Source organism: Furipterus horrens, unplaced genomic scaffold, assembly GCF_987537825.1.
Source record: "Furipterus horrens unplaced genomic scaffold, mFurHor1.1.pri manual_scaffold_3, whole genome shotgun sequence".
Lineage (NCBI taxonomy): Eukaryota > Metazoa > Chordata > Mammalia > Chiroptera > Furipteridae > Furipterus > Furipterus horrens.
In genome coordinates this window covers 14,675,044-14,698,888 of record NW_028327173.1, presented here as the reverse complement: position 1 = coordinate 14,698,888, position 23,845 = coordinate 14,675,044, and the positions used below count along the sequence as shown (strand labels likewise).

The 23,845-nt window shown below is 50.6% G+C and overlaps 1 long non-coding RNA gene across 1 annotated transcript; it reads left to right on the top strand.

The window, feature by feature from the left end:
- The first annotated feature begins 892 nt into the window (after nt 1-892).
- LOC150014344 (uncharacterized) lies at nt 893-8,521 on the top strand. The gene is made up of 3 exons (XR_016509924.1): nt 893-956; nt 7,012-7,112; nt 8,225-8,521. It is a non-coding gene; the product is annotated as an uncharacterized LOC150014344 (long non-coding RNA).
- The last annotated feature ends 15,324 nt before the right edge of the window (nt 8,522-23,845 follow it).

The window sequence follows — 23,845 nt, the reverse complement described above, 5'->3', positions numbered from 1 at the left end:
TGGGGACCTGTTTTGTCAACCATCACCCCAGGTGATCCCCATGCAGGTGATGGAGGGCCATCCTGGGACGGATTAACCCACTCCTGCGCTGCACTCCTGGAATTTCAGGCCTCCGAGTGGTTCCGGACCCCCGAAGCTACTGGTTTCTGGCGATCAGTTAGGGCTCTGGCTGCAGCTGGGAGCGCCTGGGGCTGGGGGAGACAGAGGGAGGTAATAAAGAAACAACAGGAAGCTCAGCTTTTATTAGCCCTGGGTACTGCAGCTGCAGGTGAGTAATCTGATTTCTGCGGCGTCCTGTTTTCTCCGCTGCACGGCGGTTCCTCGACACCCACTCACCTGCCACCAGCCACGGGAGAAAGGGCGGGTGGGAGGGAGGATGGGCGTGGGGCTCCGCCCGTCTGGGTCCCTCGCCCACGCCCGCGCAGGCACACTCGCTGCGCTAGGCCCACCGGCTGGCCCTGCGCACCTGGCGCGCTCACTGCAGGGAAGCTGGGCTCCGCCTGCCTGCGTTGGGGTTAGGGGGTGGGGGCAGAGATAAGGCAGATGCCCACTCGCGGCCCTGCCAAGGCCCCCCTCCCCCGCCTAAGCTGCACCCCCTAGCCCCGTGCTTGCTCCCCCAGATCAGATGACCTAGTGCCATCTGCCTGCTCCACCACTGACTTCAAGCCTCAGTTGCCGCCTCTGTAAAATGGGAGAGTGGGGGAAGAGATGGGAACGCTGTACCAGTACTGAGGCAGCAGGAAGAACCTGTCCAAGAGAGGCCAGTCTCTTAACTGCTTTGTGTCTCTGTTTCCTCATTTGTAAAGTGGTAATGATTAACTCTTTCTCATGAGCAGATAATGCTCACGAGGTGCCTAGAACACTGTATATACAGTAAAGGCAGTAGCTGTCACTGTGGTTACCATCATGGTCACTGTTAGGCCCTCCAGAAGCCTGCCTTCTCTCTTCTCACTCAGGTACTCTGGTTTTCCTTGGCTCTCCACGCCTTCTGGGAAATGGGCAGGCTGGGGAAGGCTTCGATCAGAGAAGCCTGAGGGTCTGAGGAAGTCAGGGGCTTGCCTGAGAACAGAGAGCTGTTCAGAGAGATGAAAAACTCTCTGAACCACATTTTTCCAGCTGTAAAATGGGGGTGATAACACGTTCTCCACTGGGATTGTAAAGATCACATGAGAAAATAAACCCGGAAATATTTTGTAATCTTCAAGTGCCCCATCCACATGCAAAGAACTGCAATTACAATTTCTTCCAGGTGCCTCTTTGTCCTAAGGGGCCAAGGATTAGTCAGGAACTGAACTAGATTGAGCCACTGAGTTTTGGAGGATCCCTGTGAAAAGGGCCTCACATGGAGTCCACCAGTCAACCCGACAGATCATGCCTTGTTGGCACAGGGGTGGGGAGGGAGATCCTACCTTCAGGGCTTCGTGGTCCAGTGAACCTAAGAGGCAAAGGTGTCCTGGGAGGAAGTGGACTCCCTAAGGATAGGGCAGGGGTTACAGGGAAGAGGACTTCCAGGAGGAGTCAGCCTGGGGAGGAACTTTTTTTAAACACTTTTATTTATTTATTTATTTATTTATAGAAAGATGGGGAGGGAGGAAGAAAGAGAGGGAGAGAAACATCAATGTGTGGTTGCCTCTCGCACACCCCCAACTTGGGACCCAGACCTCAACCCTGGCATGTTCCCTGACTGGGAGTTGAACTGGCGACCCTTTTCTTCTTAGGCCAGTGCTCAACCCACTGAGCCACACCAGCCAGGGCTGGGGGCGTGGGGGGTGAGCTTTTTGAAGAATGGTTGTAGTTCACATGAGGAGAAGGGGAGGCACATTCAGACAAAGGCAAATTCCAGCAGAAAAATTGGGGGACGAGAAAGTGTGTAGTGTGTTCAGGGAGAGGGTGTGACGTGGCTGAAACGTGGCTGAGAAGAAGAGCAGAGTGAAAGCAAACTGGGCAGACCTTCCAGTGCCTCACTAGGGAGCTCAGGCTCCATCCCAAGGCTGATGGGGAGACGTGCCACATTCCAAGAAGGGGAGCGACAAGGTTGGCCGTGCGCTCTAGGAAGATCACTGTGGGAAGGAGGAGAAAGGGCAGGACAGATTGAAGCTGTTGCCATGAGTTGAAGGTAGCCTGAACCAAACAATGGCAAGGGGGGTGGGAGAAAGGGCAGATGGGAGAGAACTTTCTAAACCAGAAAGCAGTGTTTACATTAGAACAATTGGAGGGACAGAAGGTAAAGATGACCGAATTTTCTGTCTCTGGAGCATTACTTGGAACGCGGAACCCAGGAAGGGAGCAGGGTGAGGTCTCCTTTGAGGTACCTGTCAGACATTTATTTCTTCAAGAGCTGTGTGCACTAGGCACCAGGTGTGGGAGTAGATAAGACTCCTCACCATCTAGGGAGACGCTAGAGAGAGAAGAGAATATTGTATTCGTTGGGAATCTTTGGCTGTAAGTGACATAAACTCAATTAAAACTAGGTGAAGAACAAAAATTATAAAGGTAAAAGAGCCCTGACTGGTGTGGTCTGGTGGATTGAGTGTCGGCCTGCAAACCAAAAGGTTGCCTGTTTGATTCCCAGTCAGGGCACATGCCTGGGTTGTGGGCCAGGTCCCCAGTTGGGGGCATGCAAGAGGCAACTGATTGATGTATCTCGCCTTTCCCTCCCTTCTCCTCTCTCGAAAAATACATAATTAAATACATATATTTTTTTAAAGGTAAAAGAGAAATTAAGAATTGAAGGGCTCCTTTATCTTGGAGCTTCTAGGATGAGTGAACTTCAGGCATTGGTGGATCCAGGGTTCCCAACAATGTCTTTGAATTATCTCCGTACCACCCCCATCAATCAGTATTGTTTGCTTCTGCCTTCCTTTAAGAATGGGCCTCCTACTCTCCTATGGTAGACAGGCCCTCTCCAGTCCCAGGAAAGATACCCACATATTTACATTCTATCAGCTAACAGTTCAGAAAGAGAAAGCCAACGGTCCTCACTGGCTCCATCACGGTCCCAGGGAGGGCCCTGAATGACCCAGCCTTTTTCATATGCCCAGGCCCAACCTGATCATTGTATCAAGAGCCTGTGTCCTTCTCTGTGAAATGAGGATACGAACAGAACACCCACCCCATATGATGACAGAGAAGTGTAAGATGTAACTAAGAAATGCTTACCCCAATGCCTGGCACATAGTAAATGCTCAATAAACGGAAGCTACTTATAGTACTGGTGGAAGAAATAGTAGCAATAGTAGTAGTAATAGTATCCAGAATCCTGCTGCCTGATAGGGCAGAAAATATAGCTAATAAATTCAGCACTACTGAGGCATCATTCATTTGTTCATTCATTCAGTAATCTTTGAGCACCTGCTATACACCAATCCCTATGCTAGACACAACAGGTGTCAAGAAGACTAGAAGACAAGAGTTTTCAGTAATGTAGGATACAGACACAATGGCCGATAGTTTACAATATAGGCCATAGGGACTGGGCTGTAGGAGCCCACAGAAACTTGGTCTATATGGAGGTACCAGGGCTACCCCCTATGAAGGCAACATTTGGTGTGGGTCCAAAAGACAGCTGATGAAGACCAAAAAAAGCTGCCATTTAATACATGCTCACCATGGTGCAGGTGCTGGATGGCCTGAGAATTTCCACATATAAGGTAGGGCCTGTTGTCCCCATGACATGGATGAGGGAATGGGGGTCCAGAGAGGGTAGGGAGCTTGCTCAGAGTCACCACCGTTGTGAGTGGGTGCGCCAGGGCTGGCCCAGGGACATGACCCCACTAGATGAGTTTATCAGGTGGATAAGAGAGACAGGATGGCAGACAGAGAGAAAAGGATAATGTGACCCAACCCTCTGGGATGGGGAGAAGGAGAAAGTCCACAGCTGTAGGAGGGTGTGACAGGGACAGTAGGACAAGGACAAGATGGGAGCCATAACCTCCAGAAAGCCCTGTACCTCCTGGAACCCCAGGTTCCTTATCGGTCCTACAGGGATAAGGAGGTCTGTTATCTCCATCCCCATTTTACAGATGAGGAAGCAGAGATCAGAGCAAGGCCGCTGGCTCTGCTGGAGCAGGTGAGGTGTGAGAGTTCACTGCAAACCCTCCTCTCGTCTCAGGGGAGTAGCCACGTAGAGCACCCCAAGAGGAGGGGGAGCCGCAATGGGAGCAGCCCTCAGAGGGTCCAGAGACACTCCTGTGCTCTTATTCAATTACATTTATGCATGTGGTGACGAGGCATGCAACTTCCAAAGAGAAAGACTGAGCACAGAGAAGGTGAGGTGACTTATTCACGGCCACACAGCAAGCTGGCGGTGGTGGACCTCCATCTGGAACGTGGATCTCCTGACACCTGGTTCTGTGCTCTTTCTCCATTCCGAAAGCCCCTCCTCACAAATGACATCTCACCATGCCCCCACGATGGTGACCTTACCGGTCCGGAGCAGCTAGTATGGACCGGCCCTTCACCTTTCTTTCCTCTGGTCCTTGAAACCTCCCTTTGAGGTGTATCCAGGACAGCCATAAGGTGTGGGAGCAGAGGCACATGTGCAGACAGAATAAATGGTTTATTGACAGCACATTCATTACAAAACATGTAAAATAATAACCAATGCATCCAGACTTCAAGGCTACTTTGTAAATGATACAATCCCATTTTACAGGTGAGAAAATTGAGGTTCAGAGATGTGAAAAGTCTGCATCAGGGACTCACAGCTAGGAAGCAAAAGGGGAGGATTAGCATCTAGGCGTCTATGACTCCAAAGCCGGGTCATCTTGTTCCCACCCCAAGCTGCTGTCAGGTAAGAGATGGCAGGATCTGCATGGGGAGGTGAGAGGTGATGGCGCGAGGTGCTGACCCTGGTGATGAGGGAGGTACCAGCCAGTGTAGCGCTTAAACATTTAGTCCCTGAAATCTGGCTGCCTGAGTTTGAATCCTGCTCTGTCACTTCTTGGCTGTGTGTCCTCAGGCAAGTCGCTGGTCTTAGCTCTGAGCCTCAATTTCCTCACCTGTAAAATGTGGATGGTAATAAAGTGCTGTTGGGTTGTTGTTGGAGGGGAGGGTAAATTAGGAGAGTGTGGCACATGGCGAGCACAGTGGAAGTGTGGCCTCTTAATCACTGGCACCTTGTATGTATTTTGCAGTGACTGCCTTCTTGCCTATCAGTTCTGCTTTTATAACACTGTGGGTTCTGTAGTTGGCCACCTGCACTCTGCTACTGGCTAGGAAGGTGATCTTGAGCTTAGAGAGAATGAAGGTTAAGCCTTGGGTGACCTCACTGCATGACTTTATAGCTCATTTTGCATTCATAATTTTAGATTATTTTTCTTACAAGGGTCTCCCAGTATTGTATAAGCTCTACTGGTGTGCAAAACCTGGATCCACTCCTGTGTGAGCAATGCACTGGCCTCAGTCTTCTCACCCGTGGAAGTGGAGAGAGTGTTATTGTACTGATTAAATAAAGTAATTCATGTAGAATGCTTTAAAAGTGCCTGGTGTAAATGCCCAATAAATGTTCGCTTCTGAAGTAAATTTCCAGCCTGTATCTATGCTAAGTATTGTAAATGTGCTACAGTCCTCACGCTCATCATGTTATTTAATTATGTCTAATATTCACAACCGCCCCTCCCATTTTACAGGTGAGGAAACAGAGGCTCAGAGAGTTGAGGTCACAGAGCTTGGAAGCCAAATAGGTCTGACTCCAGAGCCACGACCCTAACCACTACCCCCCACTACCCCTTAGCAGCTGAACCTGGAGGATTTTGACCACCAGGTCCTGGTCAGCTGAAGGCAGCCCATGACGCCCCTGCTAGGGAAGAGGTCCCCCCAAGTTCAGCTGAGCCTGGGGCCCTGCCACACCTAGTACCCCGGTCCCTCCTGCTCCCTAGAGCTTCCTCTTGAGCCCCTGTCACCAGAGGCCCTGGCCCAGGTGGGGCGGGGGCCAACGGGTGACAATGACCGATTTAGAAAGTAAAGTTGCTTCTCAAACAAATAAGAAAGAAGAGGAAAGAAAGAAATGGCCTGCCCGCTTCCTGCCCTGCTCTCTCTCCCAGCACCTGGGGCCCAGCTGCGAGGTTTTCACTGCTTGTTTGTTCATCCTGCTGCCTCGAGGAGCCTCTTCTGAAAGGCCCAGCCCCCTCCGCACGGGCAGCGGGATGATTGTAGGACCCATGGAAATAAGCACCCTTCATGGTTGTTTTACTGTTATTGTCTCAAGTATTGTTTTGGACAACAATACCAATAATCATAACAATCTGGGTTTCCTGCTGTTGGGAGAGAGGGATTACCAGCTTCAGTTTGGGAGTGGCCATCCTGCACTGCAGTGTATGGGGTGTGAAGGCCTGGCCGGAGCGTCACTCCTCCCTGGACCTCAGTCTCCTTGTCTGTGAAACGGTGATGGCGTGTTGCTAAGGGCTGGGTGAGGTCAGCACGAGCAGGCAAAGCAAGGGTGGTAGCCACTCAGTCAGTGACTGTGGAAGCCGGGGTCATGCAGAAACACAGTTTTAAGAGCCTTCCTGGCTGTGGTTGAAAGCTCCGAGGACTCAGAGGTAGAATAATCCTTAGTATGTTCTAGCTGCTATTTTAATCGCTTTAGGTATAATAACTCACTTTATCTTTACCACAACCAAATGAAGTAGCGACTAATGTCATCCTTATTTTACAAAGGAGGACCCTAAGACACAAAAAAGTGACTTGCCCAAGGTCAACGTGTCTGGTTGGTGTAGAGTCAGGGTGAACGCAGCCTGTCTGGGTCCAGAATCGGTGCTCTCAGCTGCATACCCTGCCCCGGGGGCAGGCCTGCCTGCGTAGGGTCAGATTTGCTGTGTGACCACGGACAAGTCATTTGCCTTCTCAGCCTCGGTTCTTGATCTGCAAAGTGAGCAGCCCATAATACCTGTCTATAGATATTATACAATCCTAAGGGAGAGTTGTGGTCAGATTCGGTGACAACGTAGAGAAAGACAATGACTGAGCTCAGGAGACCACGGAAGTCACTGCTATAATTATTATTAATTTTAGAGTCACAGGCGAGCGCCAGCCTAGAGGATGCTGAGGGCCCTGCACAGCTATGAAAATCGAACTCGTGGTTGCAGCTGGGTCCTGACTCCAGGAGGCACCTGGTGAGAGCTGACTCCACCCATCGGGGCTAAAAAAAAATATCCCTGAGGCTGCCACCGTGCAATCTGCCAATTACCTGCCCCATTTAATGGCAAACTCTCTAACTCTGCTTCCTGCCCCATCCTCACCTCCCATGAGCTGTGTGGTCCTGGAGAAACTACCTGACCTCTCTGAGACAGGAAAAGACTACAACCTTGCAGAGTTTCGTTGGATTAGAGATAATGAAGCTAAAGTGCTTAGCATAGTACCTGACATGCAGCCTCAAAGAGGCGACCAGAACCTGAGTTTGAGGGCTGACCTATGTTCCAGTTCTGGCTATGCCATTTCCTGTTGTGTGACCTTGGGCCAGTTACTTATACTCTATAAACCTGGAAAACAGATTAGCATGGCACCCGACACACAGTAGTTGCTTCATTAATGATTGCAGTTGGCTGTGACCATTTCTTGCACTTGATAAGGATGTCCAGAGGCCCTTAGAGGTCCTAGGGGTATAATGTTCTCTCTAGTGATGATTTATTTCCCTGTTTGTCCCTCCTGAACTCCCCTTTGCCCTTCTGCATCCCGTTCTGTGCCCTGGTAGGTGACCTTCGTGAGTAGAATCAATGGTCTCCTTTGCCCTCTGGCTCTCGGCTGGGAGGGGCAGGACAGCAGCAGGGCAGAGGGCAGGTGGAGAATGGGGCCCAAGTACTTATTTCCCAAGCTCCTTCCTGCAGGGTTGCCAAGGGCTGGCTGTGTCCCTCGCCCAAAGGCTGCAGCTCCTGCAGGCAGCCCGTGCATGTATCTGGCCCTGGGTCCAGGTAACCTTCTCTCTCCCCATCCTTCAGGCCTTAGGTGGTAACAGCTCCCCAGTGTTGCCAGCTCCAGGGCGCTACACTACCCCTCCCAGTTTCTCTAAACCCTGCCCATGTCTTTGTTAATAGTCCCTCGATGAAACTCTCTTCAAATTACTCAATTTGAGCGCACCATGTGTTTCCTCCCAGAGCCCCGATCACATTGTATTCTGTGGTACTCGTCCAGGACTTCGGGTATGGTAGAATAGTAGAAACTCACACTGCTTTCACACACACGGATTTATCCATTTGATTAATTTTGCCGAGTCTCTGCTCTGTGCCAGGGATCTGGGAGCAGAGATGACCAAGATATAGTCCCTGACCTCGAGAGCTCATGCGCTGGCTGGGGAGACAGACACCTAAACACAACCCCAGTGCTTACTGAAAGCCATAGCAGAAGCATGTGCACATGCAGGGCGAGGCAAAAGAGAAACACCAACTCCGGGAGAGGCTGGGAAGGCTGCACAGGAGAAGGACTTTGGAGCAGCATCTTAAAACTTTTTAAAATAATATTTTATTTAACCAACATCCCCAAATATTATCAACATATAATATTATCAATTAAAATTGATATAAATGTTCTTCAGGTGTGTTACATATTTTTCTAAGTCTTCCGATTCTGGTGTGTGTTTTGCACCTACAGCACTTCTCAGTTCAGTGTGGTTGCATTTCAGGGCTCCCATGGTTAGGGGCTAAGCAAGCATCTCATTTGATCCTCACAACAGTCCTGCGAGGTAAATGGTGCTGTTTCTCCCACTTCACAGGTGAGGAAGCAGAGACTCAGAGGAGGTAAGTCACTTGCCTGAGGTCACAGTTACTCCCCAGTGGGGCAGGATTTGAACCTGTATCTGCGTAGCTCCAAAGCCTATCTTTTCCTGCTGCCCTCCCTGCTCCGTCTGGGAGCCAAACCCTGCTCCCCAGAGAGAAACAGCTAAACAGGGCTGAAAAGTCAAACCTTCAGCCAAGGAATTCTGACCCCGAATCCTGTAATGTTTCTACCTCAGCTGATTCTATGGGACAGATTGGGGAAGGGTAACAACCCTCCAAAATGGGTTCTGGCCCCTATCATGACAGCGTGGGCTACGGTGGCAGAAGAGAACTTGGGCTAGCTGGTAAGGTATTAAATCCTCTTTGGGGGAGGGGCTTGTCCATGAGCAAAAGGCTAGATGGGGAGGAAGAAGGTGGCAACTAGCTGAGGCACGCTACAAGCCTAGTGGAGTTTGTGGAGGTCACAGGGAATTAGTCACCATCATTTCACACTGATGCTTGGGAAATTAAAGTGGGATAATAAAGGTAAGACATTCTAATGGGCAGCTTATCGCTGGCTGTCATGTGGACAGAGTCATGGGAGAATTCTCAGACCCACATCCACGTTTTGGAGGAGAAACCAGAGCCACAGAATAATGGGGAGTCCCCTGGCACCCCCAGGGTGTGCGTTGTAACTCCAGAGATGTTTATGTGATGCTAAAAATAATGATCAGTAGCTGAGTATTCCTGACCTATTTACTAGTTATCAATTATCCATCCGCTCATAAAATCATCCATGCACCCATCTCTCAAATCCTTCATTCCTCCATCCAGCCATTGACTCATTTTCTTCCCACCTTGACACTGACCCATCTGTTACTATCAACTCTGCACCTAATCCTGGGCTGGGTGCTCTACGTGTGACGGTGAGTAAGACTCAGATCTTCCTCCAGACCCGGCGGGACTTATGGACACTGAGTCTACGCAAGGGAGGTGAGGGTGCTGATGGAGGGACCTAGGAGGTGCTGTGCGAGCTGCAAGGAGGAGAAGCTCAGCTGTGCCCTAGAGAGTCAGGGAAGTCCGCTCGAGGAAGGAACACCTGAGCTGGTTCTGAAAGAGGAACAGGGTCTTGTGAAGCCCGAAGGAGGAAGCCTGGCTGACGAGATGGGCAGTGATGCGGGCTGGCCAGTAAGTAGCACAGAGGCACTGGCAACAGCAGCCGCTGGGAGGAAATGAGGGACTGGCCTCGAGCCAAGATGTCACCCCAGCTTCTCAGGACGGGCTTAAAAACAGGACAACTCAGAGGCCTGCACCACCAGCCTTTCCGGGCCTTGCCTTCTCTTAGCACAGCATAGGGTCTGGGATGTCTGACTTTGCAGACCGAGAGAGCATCTGATTAGTTCCCTTATTGCAGGTGGGGGAAACAGAAGCCTAGAGAGGAGAAAGGACATGTCAAAGTCACACAGAGGTGACTTTGCCCAGGTCTCTAATCCCAATGCATTCTAGTGTTCTTTCCACTAGAGTTTAGGTACCACCCCCCTCCACCCACACCCACACACACACACACACACACACACACTCAGCAATACTGGAGTTTAAATACTTGCAAACCCTCAAACCCTAGTACAGTGCTGGGCCTGGAGTAGGGGATCTTCTTTGTTGCCGCTGGACTTCTGCCCCTTCTCCACAAATAATCACATTGGAAGGGCTCATTCATGCTCTCTCCATTGTCCCATTGAATTCCCACAACCACCCCCGGGGACTGGAATTACTGCTTCTTTTTACAGATGGGGGAAAGGATGAGGCTCAGAGAGGGAAAGGGACTTGCTCAGGGTCACACAGCTCAAACGCAGCAGAGCCAGCATCATGACTTCCCGCCCTGTACCTGATCCGAGACACCAGGCGACACTTCATGTAACCTTGAATACTCTGGCCCCTGACAGACCACCCTGTGTCATTGAAGTCAGGGGCTGTGGACAGATAGGTTCAGGAGGAACAGGAATCAAACCTGGGTAGAGGGGTGGAGATGGGGGAAGAACCCTGGAAAGGAAACCTCGGAGGTTGCTTTCACCTGTAACCTGCTCTGCCCCACCCAGCAATGGAAAATGTGTGTCAGAGGAAGCTGCTGGCTGGGGACAGGCTAGGTGTGCGTGGGTGACAGCATGTGGAGGGGCACCACGCGGGGCAGGATGTGCCGGGGTTGGGGGGCAAGGTCAGGGGTGCCGGAGCAGGGTTCATGTTCTGCCTTTTTCTCTCTGGTTCTCACTTTCTTATGCTCTCAGAACTAATGGTGGTTAAGACTTTCACTTCCAGAAGGATGGGCAGACCATCCTACGAGAGCTGTCCCCAAGCTCTACCTCCCAGATCTCCTTGGCCACTGCCAATCCTCTCCTCAGTAGTTCATGCAACAAGTATTTATTGAACACCTGCTGTGTGCCCAGACAAGGATGCTGGATGGCCTCTTCCTTACTGGGAGAGGTGCACAATCTGATGAAGACAGGAACGGAACGTGGCGAGAGAGCTACAAGACCTGGATGGTGCAACCCAGCAGGGGGCCAGGGCAGTGGTCCCGGAGGCTTTCTGGAGGGCAGCACGCCAAGCATAAGGGAGGTAATAGAAACCACTCTGTCGTGTGCTTACCACCAGCCAGATTAAAGGGCACAGCCCTTTAAAGGTGTCCATCCCTTTCCATCCTCAAACAACCCTGTGATGCAGGAACTGCTTGTATTCCCATCCTACAGGGGAAGAATGGGAGGCATTGAGGCAAGAGGTTGCCCGAGGTCTCACTGCTAGATGCTCGGAAATGGCAGAGCCAGGGCTCAGAACCGGGAGGCCTGCTCTTAACCGCTCCACTGAGGAAAGGGAAGAGGGAGCAGGTGCTGGGGGCAGGATGTGGAGTGAGCAAGCAGAGGACAGGCCTAAAGAGAAGACGGTGCGTTGGAGCAGAGAGGGGTGGGGCAGGGGCAGGGGCAGGTTGGTGAAGCTGGGGAGCCGCCAGAGCCCAAGCAACAAGTCCCTCAAAGAATCGCCCTGGGCACTGGGGAGCTATGGACAAATTTTGAGAAAGGGAATGACACGGACATGTTTGTCCTTAGAAAGGTACCCTCTTTTAAAATGGTGATCAGCCCCAGCTGGTGTGGCATAGTGGATTGAGTGCTGGCCTACGAACCAAAGGGTCTCTGGTTCAATTCCCAGTCAGGGCACAAGCCTGGGCTGCGGGCCAGGTCCCCAGTTGGGGGTGTGCAAGAGGCAACCACACATTGATGTTTCTCTCCCTCTCTTTCTCCCTCCCTTCCCCCTCTCTAAAAATAAACAAATAAAATATTTTTTAAAAAATGGTGGTCAGCGGGGGCCTAAATGAACAAAAGTTAAATGTGATTTAGTTCAACATTTTCGTTTCCTGGGGCTACCATAACAAAGCACCACAAACCAGGGAGCTTAAGGTAACAGAAATGCATTCTGTCACTGTTCTGGAAGTTAGAGAATTGGAATCAAGATGTCAGCAGGGCACAGCCTCCGAGGTTCTGGGCAGAAGCCTTCCTTGCCTCTTCCTAACTGTCAGTCCTCGGCATTCCTTGGTTTTCAGCTGCATCACTCTAGGCCTGTGGTGTTCTGTCTGTGGGTCTCTCCCCTCTTCATATAAGGACACCAGTCATATGGGAGTAAGGGCCCATCCTACTCCAGTATGACCTCATCTTAACTAATTATATCTGCAACAACCTTATTCCCAAATAAGGTTACATTCTGAGTACTAGGGGGTTAGGACTTCAACCTATCTTTTTTGGAGAAACAATTCAACCCATAACATGTTATTAAAATGCTTGTCATATAGATACATCTGGAATCTGGAAAACGATCCTATACAGATCGCATGTCCTGGTACAGATTGCATGCACAGAAAGTATGGCCTCAACATATCTGTCACCCACACTACTACTTTGCCCTAGTGAGTACAAAATAAATGTTTGAGAAATGCTTGACTTGTGGTCCCCTAAGGCCCTCGGGTCTTCCTTAACAAGTTAGAGAAATAAAATAAAAATCCCTAGAGAACAAAGTCAAGCTGCCCTCTGTCCTAGATTCCTGGCAGGCAGCTGCCCCACTGACCTGGGCACCTCCTTTCGCTCCTGCCTGGGCACTAGCTTGGGGTGTAGCCAGTCATGAGAAGGACAGAGAGGAGAGGCCTCAGCTCCCTCCCTCCCTGGATTAAGCAGAACCACTGTTCTCAGTCTTCTCCCCTGCTTCTCCATTCAAATAGGCTCTGAGTGTTCCATTCAGCAAAACATCCATGCTCTCTGCCCCTACCCCTGCCTCCTGGACCTGGTTCAGGCCTTTATCTTTACCACTGGGACTATTGCCCTAGTCTCCAAACTGATTTCCCTGTGACCAGCAGCCAGTTGGATCATCATAAACATGAATCCGATGACTCCTCTTCCTGCCATAAAACCTTCAATGGCTCCCTAATGCTCTCAGAATAAAGTCCAGATTCCTTGCCTACCATTTCAGGCCTTGTACAAGTTGGTCACCAGGTAGCTATCTAGACTTGTTTTTCGCTGTTTGCTTACATGTGCTCTATCCTATAGCCCATGGAGTTTTACGGGATTTCTTTCTTTTCTTAAAAATGTTATATATTTTATTTATGCTAGGTGTTTTTGTTCTTTTTTAAAGATTTTATTTACTTATTTTTAGAGAGAGGGGAAGGGAGGGAGAAAGAGAGGGAGAGAAACATTAATGTTTGGTTGCCTCTCACATGCCCGCCCCCCCACCCCCCGAACCGGGGACCTGGCCTGCTACCCAGGCATGTGCCCTGACAAGGAATTGAACTGGCAACACTTTGGTTCACAGGCCAGTACCCAATCTACTGAGCCACACCAGCCAGGGCCAGAATTTCCATTTAAAGGAGAATGGGGTGGTATGTTCCTGTTGGAGGCAACACAGTGGGGGGCTTGTCTTGAAAGCTGCTTCTATAAGCAGGAACAGCTGAGCATGACTGGCTGTGCGTTCCCCTTTTCTGCATCGGTTCCTTGGCTTATTCTGTTCCCTGGCATATGCTGTTGCCTCCATATGGAATGCTCTCTCCACACCTCCATTTCTCAACACCTGACTCAAAGGACACCTTCACCCTGGTCACATAACCAAAGGGCCAGCTCCCTCCTCCAAATAAACTTCCTTATGAAGCTTATTCCAGTCCATCTTGACCAGGGGACGTACTTCCCTTTCCTTGGAGCGAGGTTCTAGCCCCAAGCCAGCAGCCGAATGGCAGGAAGAAAAGGCAAACAAAGTATCATATTGGAGACCTGGCTAGTTATACACTTTGCCAGTGTCTTGCTGGGTGACCTTGGGCAAGTCACTTTTCCTCAAAGGGCCTCAGTTTCCTCTCTGAAGAGTAGAATATGAGGAAAGACATCCATACAGGGTGAAAGCATGAGCTAGCTAAGTTTCTCCCTCCGCCCCAGGTCTGGCCAGACCTTGGTCCTGTGAACAAGAGCTTCTGGAGTCCTTCATTTTGTTTTAATTTGCATATCTTTGCATATGTGCTATAAGAGGCACCAACTACATTTCATTCATAGAAAGAATTGAGACTGTCTCTAATTGATGTCCAGGGATAGAAAAGACCCTGGGGCTCATGGTTCCACTAAAATCTTAGCAGTCAGAGACTTTTCGTAAATAACACTCCAACCCCCTCCTTTTAGAATGAGTAACTGAGGCTCAGAGAGGGAAAGTGACAAGGCCAAGTTCACCAGGAAAAGCACCTGGGGGGAGCACCAGGCTTCCTCCCAGGCTTCCCACTGTCTGCCAGAGGATTGCACTAAGCACCTCACTTCTCTCTCCATGCAGGGTGGAAGAAGGTGCAAGGGTGGGGGTTAGTTTTCTTTTGAGGCCCTTCTTTGCACCCCAGAATAACAAAGCCTGCTGGCTTGCCAGCCTCCGCAACCACTACAGGAAACCAAAGTGTGGTAGAAAGGCAGATGGGAGTGGAAAATCCTCTCAGAGAAGTTAGATCGTTGCTTTCACCTGTTCTAAAAATAACCTGGTTTATTAGAAATTGATAGATGACAAGGTAACCCACAAGTTATTCCAGTGAGGCCGGGGAGGGGAGACAATGCGATTCTGTCGGAACCAAAAGGGAGTTGGGAGATGCGGCTGGGAATCGATGAGCTGGCTTGACCTGTGGAAGTCAGTATTTGGTCGATGGCAACAGAGGGACTAAGACACACCTGGATGCTGCCTTCAAGATACTTTAGTCTGTGGAGGGGGGAGGCAGATACCAAAAGTCAACGAAATAATTGCAAATTGGGGTAAGGGTTATGAGGGCAACAAGCAGAACTAAGACAGACTAAGGGGGCAGACCAGGCTGGGCAGGGAGGCCCCTGGAAGAGGGGAACATTTAAACTGAGACCTGGAGAGTGAGAAGAAGCCAGCCCAGCAAAGAATGGAGGGCAGGGCATCTCCAGGGCAGAGACCAGCATATACAATAACCAGCAGGTGGGAACAAAGGAGCTCCATGGCTCAAGAAAGGCCAGTGCAGGGGGAAAGTGGGAAGGGTGTAGACTTGCAGGAGGAGGCTGGAAGGGGTAGGGCCAGTCCTGGGCTGGCTCTGAGGACCTGCTTAGACTTATGGATTTGATTCCAGGTCAACGGGAAGCTGCAGAAACAAGCTCTGGAGGAGTGGAATCATGGGGTGTGGTTTGTGGGCCTTTTAGGAAGCCTCGTCCTGCCTGTGGTGTGGGATAAGGATGGGATGGGGGTGGGCCAAGCTACAAGAAGGCCAGTTAGGCAAGAACAGAGCATCCAGGTAGGAGTGCCAGTGGCCTGGACGAAGAGGAGAAAGGGAAAAAGGAGAGAACATGATGGACTCAGGACCTGTTTTGGAAATCGGCTTCACAGGAGTCACAGATGAACCAGCAGTAGAGAGGAGGGTCCTGCAGGGGACACCCAAGTTTCTGGCCTGAGCACCGGGTGGGTGGCAGTGCTACTCCCAGAGGTGGGAAAGCCTGCAGGCTGGAGGGCCAGGTGTAGGGATCCAGTTAGGGGCATGCTAGGTTTGAGAGGTCTACAGATCGCCAAAAGAATTGGCCAGGAGGCAGCTCCAGAGGCTCTAGCAGCCTTGGAACATCTGATGAAAACAGACTTCCATCATTAAGCAAGTCTGAACAGTGAGCTCCAGGGGACCAGGGACTGGCTCTGCTTTGTATTGTAGTTTCAGCTCCTGGGAAGGGGCCTTGCACACAGTATGTGCTCATTAAGAAACTGGATGAATGAAGCTGGACAACCAGCTGATGCACTGGCTCATAGGTACGGTGATGCTTGATATTTACTCTGACTCCTTGCACACCCACATTCAGTCAATCAACGATTCCTGCAGATCTGACTTTCTCAGTGTTTCTCAAACCAGCCACCTACTCCGTCCCTGCTACCACAGCCCCAGTTCAGACCCTCAGGATTTAACTATATTTATAGTGACCTGTAATTGAGAACCTATTATGTGTCAGGCATTGTGCGAGGCCCTTATGGGGCCCAGAAGCTTTCCCCCATTTACGACCCTCAGCGCTACTGCACCAGCCTCCTGGGTGACCTCAGTGCCTTCAGGTATCGCCTTTCCTATCCACCCTCCACACTTCAACCAGAATCTGACCTGTCCCTCCTGCCATCCTACAGGATGGTGACCTAACACTTAACTTGCAGGACCCCGAGCTCCAGCTCCACCTCATTGCCCTCTGGGCCTCACCTGAATCTTCACCTGCAGTGCCCCAGAGCACCCAATGCTCTTTCTTATCTCCAGGCCTTTGCTCATTTCCTCATGCCCTGCCCTTTGCCAGGATTGCCCTTCCTGCTGCTGGTTCATTCACACTCACCATTTAAGGCTCAGCTCTTCATACCGTTCATACCATCTTCCTCCTCTTCCTCTTTGGGAGCCCCTCAGGTCACCCCCTCCCCACTCCATGTTGACTTCATTAGTACCTATAATAATAACGTTTTTCATATGAAAATTTCTCTTTTAATGTGCAGGGTTATTTCCCACTCATCAGGTCTAGTGGTTTCTGGCTGAACCCAAACCCAATTCTAAGGGCATGGAGGCCCTGCCATGTCAGGGGTCATTAATCTCTCCCTCCCCCAGCGCGGAGGAGTCTGGGGAGAGAGGCCTGCTTCCCTTCCTCTCAGCCCTTAGGGTCTGACACCTCTTCAGAGCAGGAAACTCTTCCTTGTCACAGAGTTGAAGGCCTCCCTCCCCCCTCTGCTCTCCACCCCAGACCACTCCCCTCCTTATCCCCCCTGGAGGGTCCCGGTTAAAGCATCCGCTTGTCAGTGTAAATCTGCTGGGTTCAGACCAGCAGCTGGAGATGGATGGGCAGGAAGCAGTAACAATGGATGAAAGACCCTCTGTGCCCAGGTGGGTGGGGGAGGGAGAGGCAGGAAACAGAAGCCTCCCTCCCAGGACGGCCAGGAGCGGCTGGCGGGAGGCCTGGGATGCCAGAACCCGCGGGGTTTATTTGGATTCCCCAAGGATCCAAGCTGGGAGCCCTTCACAAACATCAGATCAGCTCATCTCCATGGGGTGCCAGTCCAGGATGTGTGTGGCAAGAATGTTGGTTTCATACATCACAGTTTGTCTCCAGGGCCTCGCACAGGGCCAGCTACACACTAGCGGCTTGATTGTTGAAGGAGGAAATTAATCTGGCACTACTAGTAACTAAAAAATTACAGTTTTATATTGATTTTCTTTTCTGAAAAAATAAGAAGCTTCCACAATGATCCCTTTCCTCCTTCAGAGTTTTTGCACATCCTGTTCCTTCTGCCTCGCATGCTCTTCCTTCTGCTTTTTGCTAAGTCAGCACCTCCACATTCCTCTCTAGCCCAGCACCCTGCTGATTTCCTTCAGGGCATTATTCTTAATCAGAAATCCTCTGGCTTAATATGTATCCTTTTTTTTTTACATCCTGTCTCTCCAACAAGAATGTAAGCTCCAAAAGGGTTTCTTGTTCATTGTGATAGCCCTGGAGCCATGCTCGGAAGATGCCCCCTAAATCGTTGTTAAAGAGAGAAAGAGATGAATGAATGAGTCCCTGTAATAATGTCATTCACACCAGATGCTCTGCAATCTGCTTCCTTGACGAGAACAAAAGGGGAGTCTTGCTCTTGCGCTGAGAATTGTAAAGCCCCAACCCACAGTGAGCGCCTAGATTCCAGGTCAATACTTGTGACCATCGCAAATCCTTTTAGGGCTTTGCTTCCCCTGCAAAAATTGTTGAGGTTCATCAGAATTCGGGTATGCATGGGGTGTGAATGAGGCCTGTACATGGGAATGTCCACTGCGGGTCCAGCATGCTGCAGTGAACACTGGGTGAGCAGGGCTGCTTCCACCAAACAATCCATTTCAAAGATGGGAGAACCGAGGCCCAAAAGTGCCAAGGTCACACACATATCAATCCAGAGCTTTACCAGTGGAGAGCTCAATAGAGCTGCAGGTATTTGAGTCCTGAGATTTGTTCAATCATGTAACACATCTTTCTTGAGCACCTATGATGTGTCTGGCATGGTGCTAGGAACTGGGGATATAGCAGTGATTCAATACTCAGGGACTAAAAGTCCCAGCCCACCTGACACGAAGCTACTTCAGTGACCTTGAAAGCAAGTCCCTGTTTGGCCAGGTGTGAGAGCTGTGCATGGAATGAGGAAAGTACTTCAGTCTTAGCACAGAGAGAGAGTTGATCTGGGGCTGAAATGGAGGAAAGTGTTGACTATGACTACGAAATCAGCTTAGCTGGGGGGTGGTAACCCTGCTTATGCACCTATTATTGCCAGTGGGCATTGGATGGGAGCCCAGAAATTGAGTGCCTTCAAGTGGAATAATTTGTGCCCTCTCAACAGTATAGGACCCAGTCAACAGAGAAGGCCGAAGGCCACTCATTCGCTCTGGAAACTCACATGAATCACCTGCTCTATGCCAGATCCTGTGCTGAGCTCTGGAGTTATCAAGGTGAAGGAGACACAATCCTATCCCTAAAAGTCCTCAGTCCTGGGGGCAGGGAGCACACAGACTTGCAGACAGGCCTGAGGTTCTGGCCACCTGAAGCCAGCACAGATCAGCAAGGAAATCTGCTAGCAGTGCCTTCCCCGCTCCCTGCATGTCTACACCAGAGATAGCAGGGACCGTTAAGAACATCAGGAGGCCAGACAGAGCTGGGTCTGGTCTCACTCAGCTCCACCTCTAGCTCAACCTGTGACTGTAAGCAAGTGACTTAACGTCTCTAAACCTCAGTTACCTCATCTGTAAAAGGAGGATAATAATAGTACCTGCTTATGTGGCGCTGTGAGAATTTGATGAAATGAGCTACAAAGTTCTTTGCATACAGGTGCTTAAGAAGCCAAAAGCTGGCTTCTCTTTTGGGGAGGGATGGTGCACAGCTCACGGTCACAATTGCCACTGTTTAATCTCACAAACTCCAGTCTTGGAGGGAATCAATCAGTCATGTGACAAACATGTATGGAGCCCTGCCTGTGCCAGGCCCAGTGCCCAGAATGGAGGAGCAAAAAGGAGACCCAGCCCCGTCCAGGAGCTGGTCACCATCCAGGGAGGGGCAGATGTGGTACTACACTTGCAATGGAAGTTCTTAGCAACGTTACAACAGGTAGAGTCTGAGGCACAGCAGACAGTTCTCTAATGGTCCTTTGCAAGGTGTACACTGTTATCCCCAAGTCACTGATGAGCAAACAGAGGCTCAGAGAGGCAAATTCACCTGCCCAGCGTCACAGACTCCATCTCTGTCTGTCTGTCTGTCTGTCTCCAGAACCCAAGCTCTGTCCTCATAAGCACCCTATACACAGCAAATCCTATTTTTCAAAGTCCTATACAAATGCTGGCTCCTTCAGATGGTGAATTTTTTGCTTCCTGTGCATCAAGCCCAGTCCTAGGTATAACGGGAGTGGAGGTGAACAGGACATGGCCCCAGCCCCCATCTTCAGCCACCAAAGAGGTAGATTCGTGGCATGTTGGGGCTCTGTCCCCATGTATTTTTGGTGACACCGGTGGGGGACCCTTTAGTGCTGGTCCAGCTTCCCCGCCCCTCCATCAAAGGACTGCTGGGAACCACTGAGGGAGGAAGGCTGTGACAGTTTCAGGCCCTCAGGGCCGCCATGTGCGCTCAGCCTGGCTCTGACTCACCACCTGCACCTGGCGCTGGCCTCAGGCAGCCAAGCTGCTGGAAATAGACACGAGGCAGAGAGCAGGAGCCGAGGAGGGCAGGGACGTGGCACCTGCACGCGTGGCTGCCGTTCCCACCCTCCCTGCCAGGAAGCAGAGAAATGTCATCCAGCAGAGCCTACCCGAAACAGCCAGGCTTGGGGATGCTCCTAGGAGTGGAAGACCCCAGCCCACTTGGGAGGTTGTCGGAGGACCTGTGATGGGTACAATAAAAATGATGATGTCTTCCTTCCCACAGGGCTCGGGGTGATTGAACTCTTGATGTGTGTGTGCCAGGCACCAGCCTGAGTAAGTGCTTTGCATGTCTCAGCGATCTCATTGAACTCTCTCAACTCGCCAGGAGCTTGTAATGTGATTAAGCCCACTTTACAGATGAGGAACTTGAGATTCAGAGAAACAGAGTAACTTGCATAAGACCACATAGCAGCTGTATTCGGCAACATGGACCCACCTCAATTTCCCCACCCAAACCCAGCAATTTTTGCTTGGGCAAGTCAGGATAGCCTCCAGACCTCACTCCCCTGGTGGGCGTAGTACCACCTCTGCATGGTGATGAGGATGAAGGGGCTGATGCCTGTGAAGTACATGGAGGTCCAGGGCGCAGGGCGGGTGGTTAGTAAGCCCTCCTGCCTCACTCCCAGCTCTGAGCCAGAGGCTGGGGCGGAGTTGGTGGTGTGCGAGATGATATCTGCTTTCAGTCAGGCTGGGGTCAAAGGCTTTCGGGTGGGCCAGCCCAAAGGCTCTCAGTGCTATTGGAATTCATCTACTTGAAAAATTCTGAAAGGTTTCAGGGAAGCAGTGGTTGGAACTGAAGGGGGAAAAAGGCAAAGGAATCATTGATGAGAACGTGAAACGGTACAACCCCTGTGGAAAACAATGTGGTGATTCCTCAGAAAATCAAAGGTACAGTTGCCATATGGGCCAGCCATTCCACTGCCGGTGTACAGTCAAAAGAATTGAAAGCAGGGCCTCAAAGAGATAGCTGTTCAGCAACGTTCATAGCAGCATTCTTCACACTAATTAAAATGGAAGCAGCCCACATGGTCACTGACAGATGAATGGATAAACAAAATGTGGTCCATCCGTATAATGGAATGTTATCAGCCTCAGAAAGGAAGGAAATTCTGACACGTGCTACCACATGCATGAACCTGGAAGACAGTACACTAAGTGAAATAAACCAGTCACAGAAAGACAAATACTGTGTGATTCCACTTGTATGAGGTACCTGGAGTGGTCAAAATCGTAGAGACAGAAAGTACAATGGTGGCGGCCAGGGGCTGGGGGAGGGGGAGTGGGGACTTACTGTATTTAATGGGGACAGAATTTCATCAGTCTTACAGGATGAAAAGAGTTCTGGAGTGTTTGCACATTATAAATATATTTAATGCCACTGAGCTGTACTTAAAATGGTTAAAATGGTAAATGTTATTATGTTTGTGGATTTTTACCACAATAAAAGAAAGTTGGGGGAAAAAAAGGTAAAGGAAAACAACTTTCATGATCGGGCCGTTTTTACCTTTACCACAGTCTAAAGGCAGATATACCCACTCTGTGGAAAGGAAAACTGAGGGCAGAAGGGGATGAGGGCGAGAGCTGGGTCTGGGACCGGCTCTGTCAGCCTCCAAAGCCCACGTTCTTCCTCTGCCTGCACCCAGCACTCACGAGCCTGGAAGATGGGGAGCACTGGTTAGGGGAGGAGGTCCTAGAGTGAGTGTTGTGGGGGGCAATGGGGAGACAGACAAGAAAGAGCTTGAGCAGAGGCCTAAGGCTGGCCTGGTTCCAGAACTTGAGGCAAATGTGGGTGCAATGAGTGGAGGTGAACCGCTGGGGAGGTCATCTGTGACAAGCAGTGAGCTTGATCCTTCCTCCGCCCGCTCTCATTTCCCAAATAGGGAAACTGAGGGCCTGGGCCGTGCCTTCATAATGCAGTGGGCTGGTGAACCGCTGGAGGAGCTCTGAGGGGAGAAAGAAGAGGGGGGTCGAACAGCAGCTGCGACCTCTCCCAGCCCTCCCCCCTCTCCCCCCCCCCCGCCCCCGGTCCCAGGACCACACTCCCACCCCCAGGCTTGGCCCGGCCACCTGATGTATAGGTGGGAGTGACTCAGGCTGGGGGCCTGCTCTGATGGCCCTGGCCCCTGGGCCACAGCAGCTCTGGGCCTCTGAGCTGTGATGTCAGGGCCCTTCCTTCCTCCCACATCTGCTTGAAAAGGTCGCCTATTTTAAACTCTTTCTCACCCCACCCTGTCCCCTCCCCCCAAAAGAGGATGAGTTTTTCTAACCTGTGTCAACAGCTCAGTTCAATATCCCAACAGCTTTCTTGTCTCTGTCCACCAGAGCCCCAGGCCCGGCAGACTCCCACCGCTTGTCGTGAAACCACCTCCAATTTGACGACTGATCTTGAGCATCTGCTACGTGCCAAGCACTGTCCTAGGCCCTGACGATATACCCTGCCTTTCTGGAGCTTACGTTTTAATAGAGGCTGACAGGCAATGAATAAACAAGTCACCAAATACAGTAACCAGATCATTTCCAATGGTGACCAGCACTCTAAAGAAAACACAACAGGGCAAGACAATAGAGTCTGAATGATTACTTTAGAGTGAATGGCCAAGGAAGGATTCTCGGGGAGGATGACAAAGATTTGGGAAAGAGCAGTCCAAGGAGAAGGCACAGCAAGTTCAAAGGCCTTGAGAATGGGAATGGGAAGTTCTGTTAGAGCAGGGGTTCTCAAGGTGGGGTCCCTCAACCAGCAGCATCACCTGGGAACTGGTTAGAGAGGTACATTGTCGCCCTGGCTGGTGTGGCTCAGTGGATTGAGCGCTGACCTACGAACAGAAAGATCGCTGGTTCGACTCTCAGTCGGGGTACATGCCTGGGCTGCGGGGCCAGGTCCCAGTGGGGGCCTGTGAGAGGCAACCGATTGATGTATCTCTCGCACATTGGTGTTTCTCTCCCTCTCTTTCTCCCTCCCTTCCCCTCTCTCTAAAAATAAATAAATAAAATCTTTAGAAAAAAATAAGAAATGTACATTCTCAGGACCCACCTCAGACCTATTACAAACTTTGGGGTTTTTTTGACCATCCTCCAGATGGTTCTGAGGCACCTTAAATTTTGAGTCACTGTGTTAGAGCTCAAGAGGAAAGTCCCACGCGGGATGTGGGCGAGGCGGAGGGGCTGACCACTGATCCTCAGCTTCACTCTAGCCCATCCCACTCACTGCCTGCCTGGCCCCCGCTCCCCACCTCACCGCCCTGGCCCACTCCAGGCAAAGCTTTGTCCATTTCACCCTCTGGGTGAGACCAAAACCTCTCAGCTGAATGACAACAAACTCACGACTATCAACAACTGAATCTAAAAAATAAAAACAAAATCCAACTAAGCAAACCAGAATAGGAACAGAACCATAGGTATTGGAGATCATTTGGAAGGTTATCAGCTGGGAGGGGGAAGAGGGAGGAATGGGGAAAAGGTGCAGGGATTAAGAAGCATAATCAGTTGGTACAAAACAGACAGGGCGAAATTAAGAATAATATAGGAAGGGGTGAAGCCAAAGAACTCATATGCACACCCCCATGGACATGAACTAAGGGGGGTGGGATTGCTGGAGGGAAGTGGGGTACTAGGCAGAGGGGAGCAAAGGGGAAAAAAATTGAAACTACTGTAACAATATAATCAATAAAATATACTTAAAAAAAAAAGACCTCTCAGCTGGGCTTATGAGGCCCCTCAAGATCTGCTCCCAGTCACCTCTCCAGCCTTACTCCTCGCCTTTCTCCCTCTCAAATCTTGTGTTTTCTTAAATGCAGCTATTAGTCCACTCCTCCAGACACACAGTTCCCTTTGTCTAGAATACTCTTTCTCCACCTCTTCACCTGGTTAGATGTTCATTCATCCTTTGAAACATAACTCAGGACTCACCTTCTTAGGGAAGCCCTCCATGACTGCCTAGTCATGG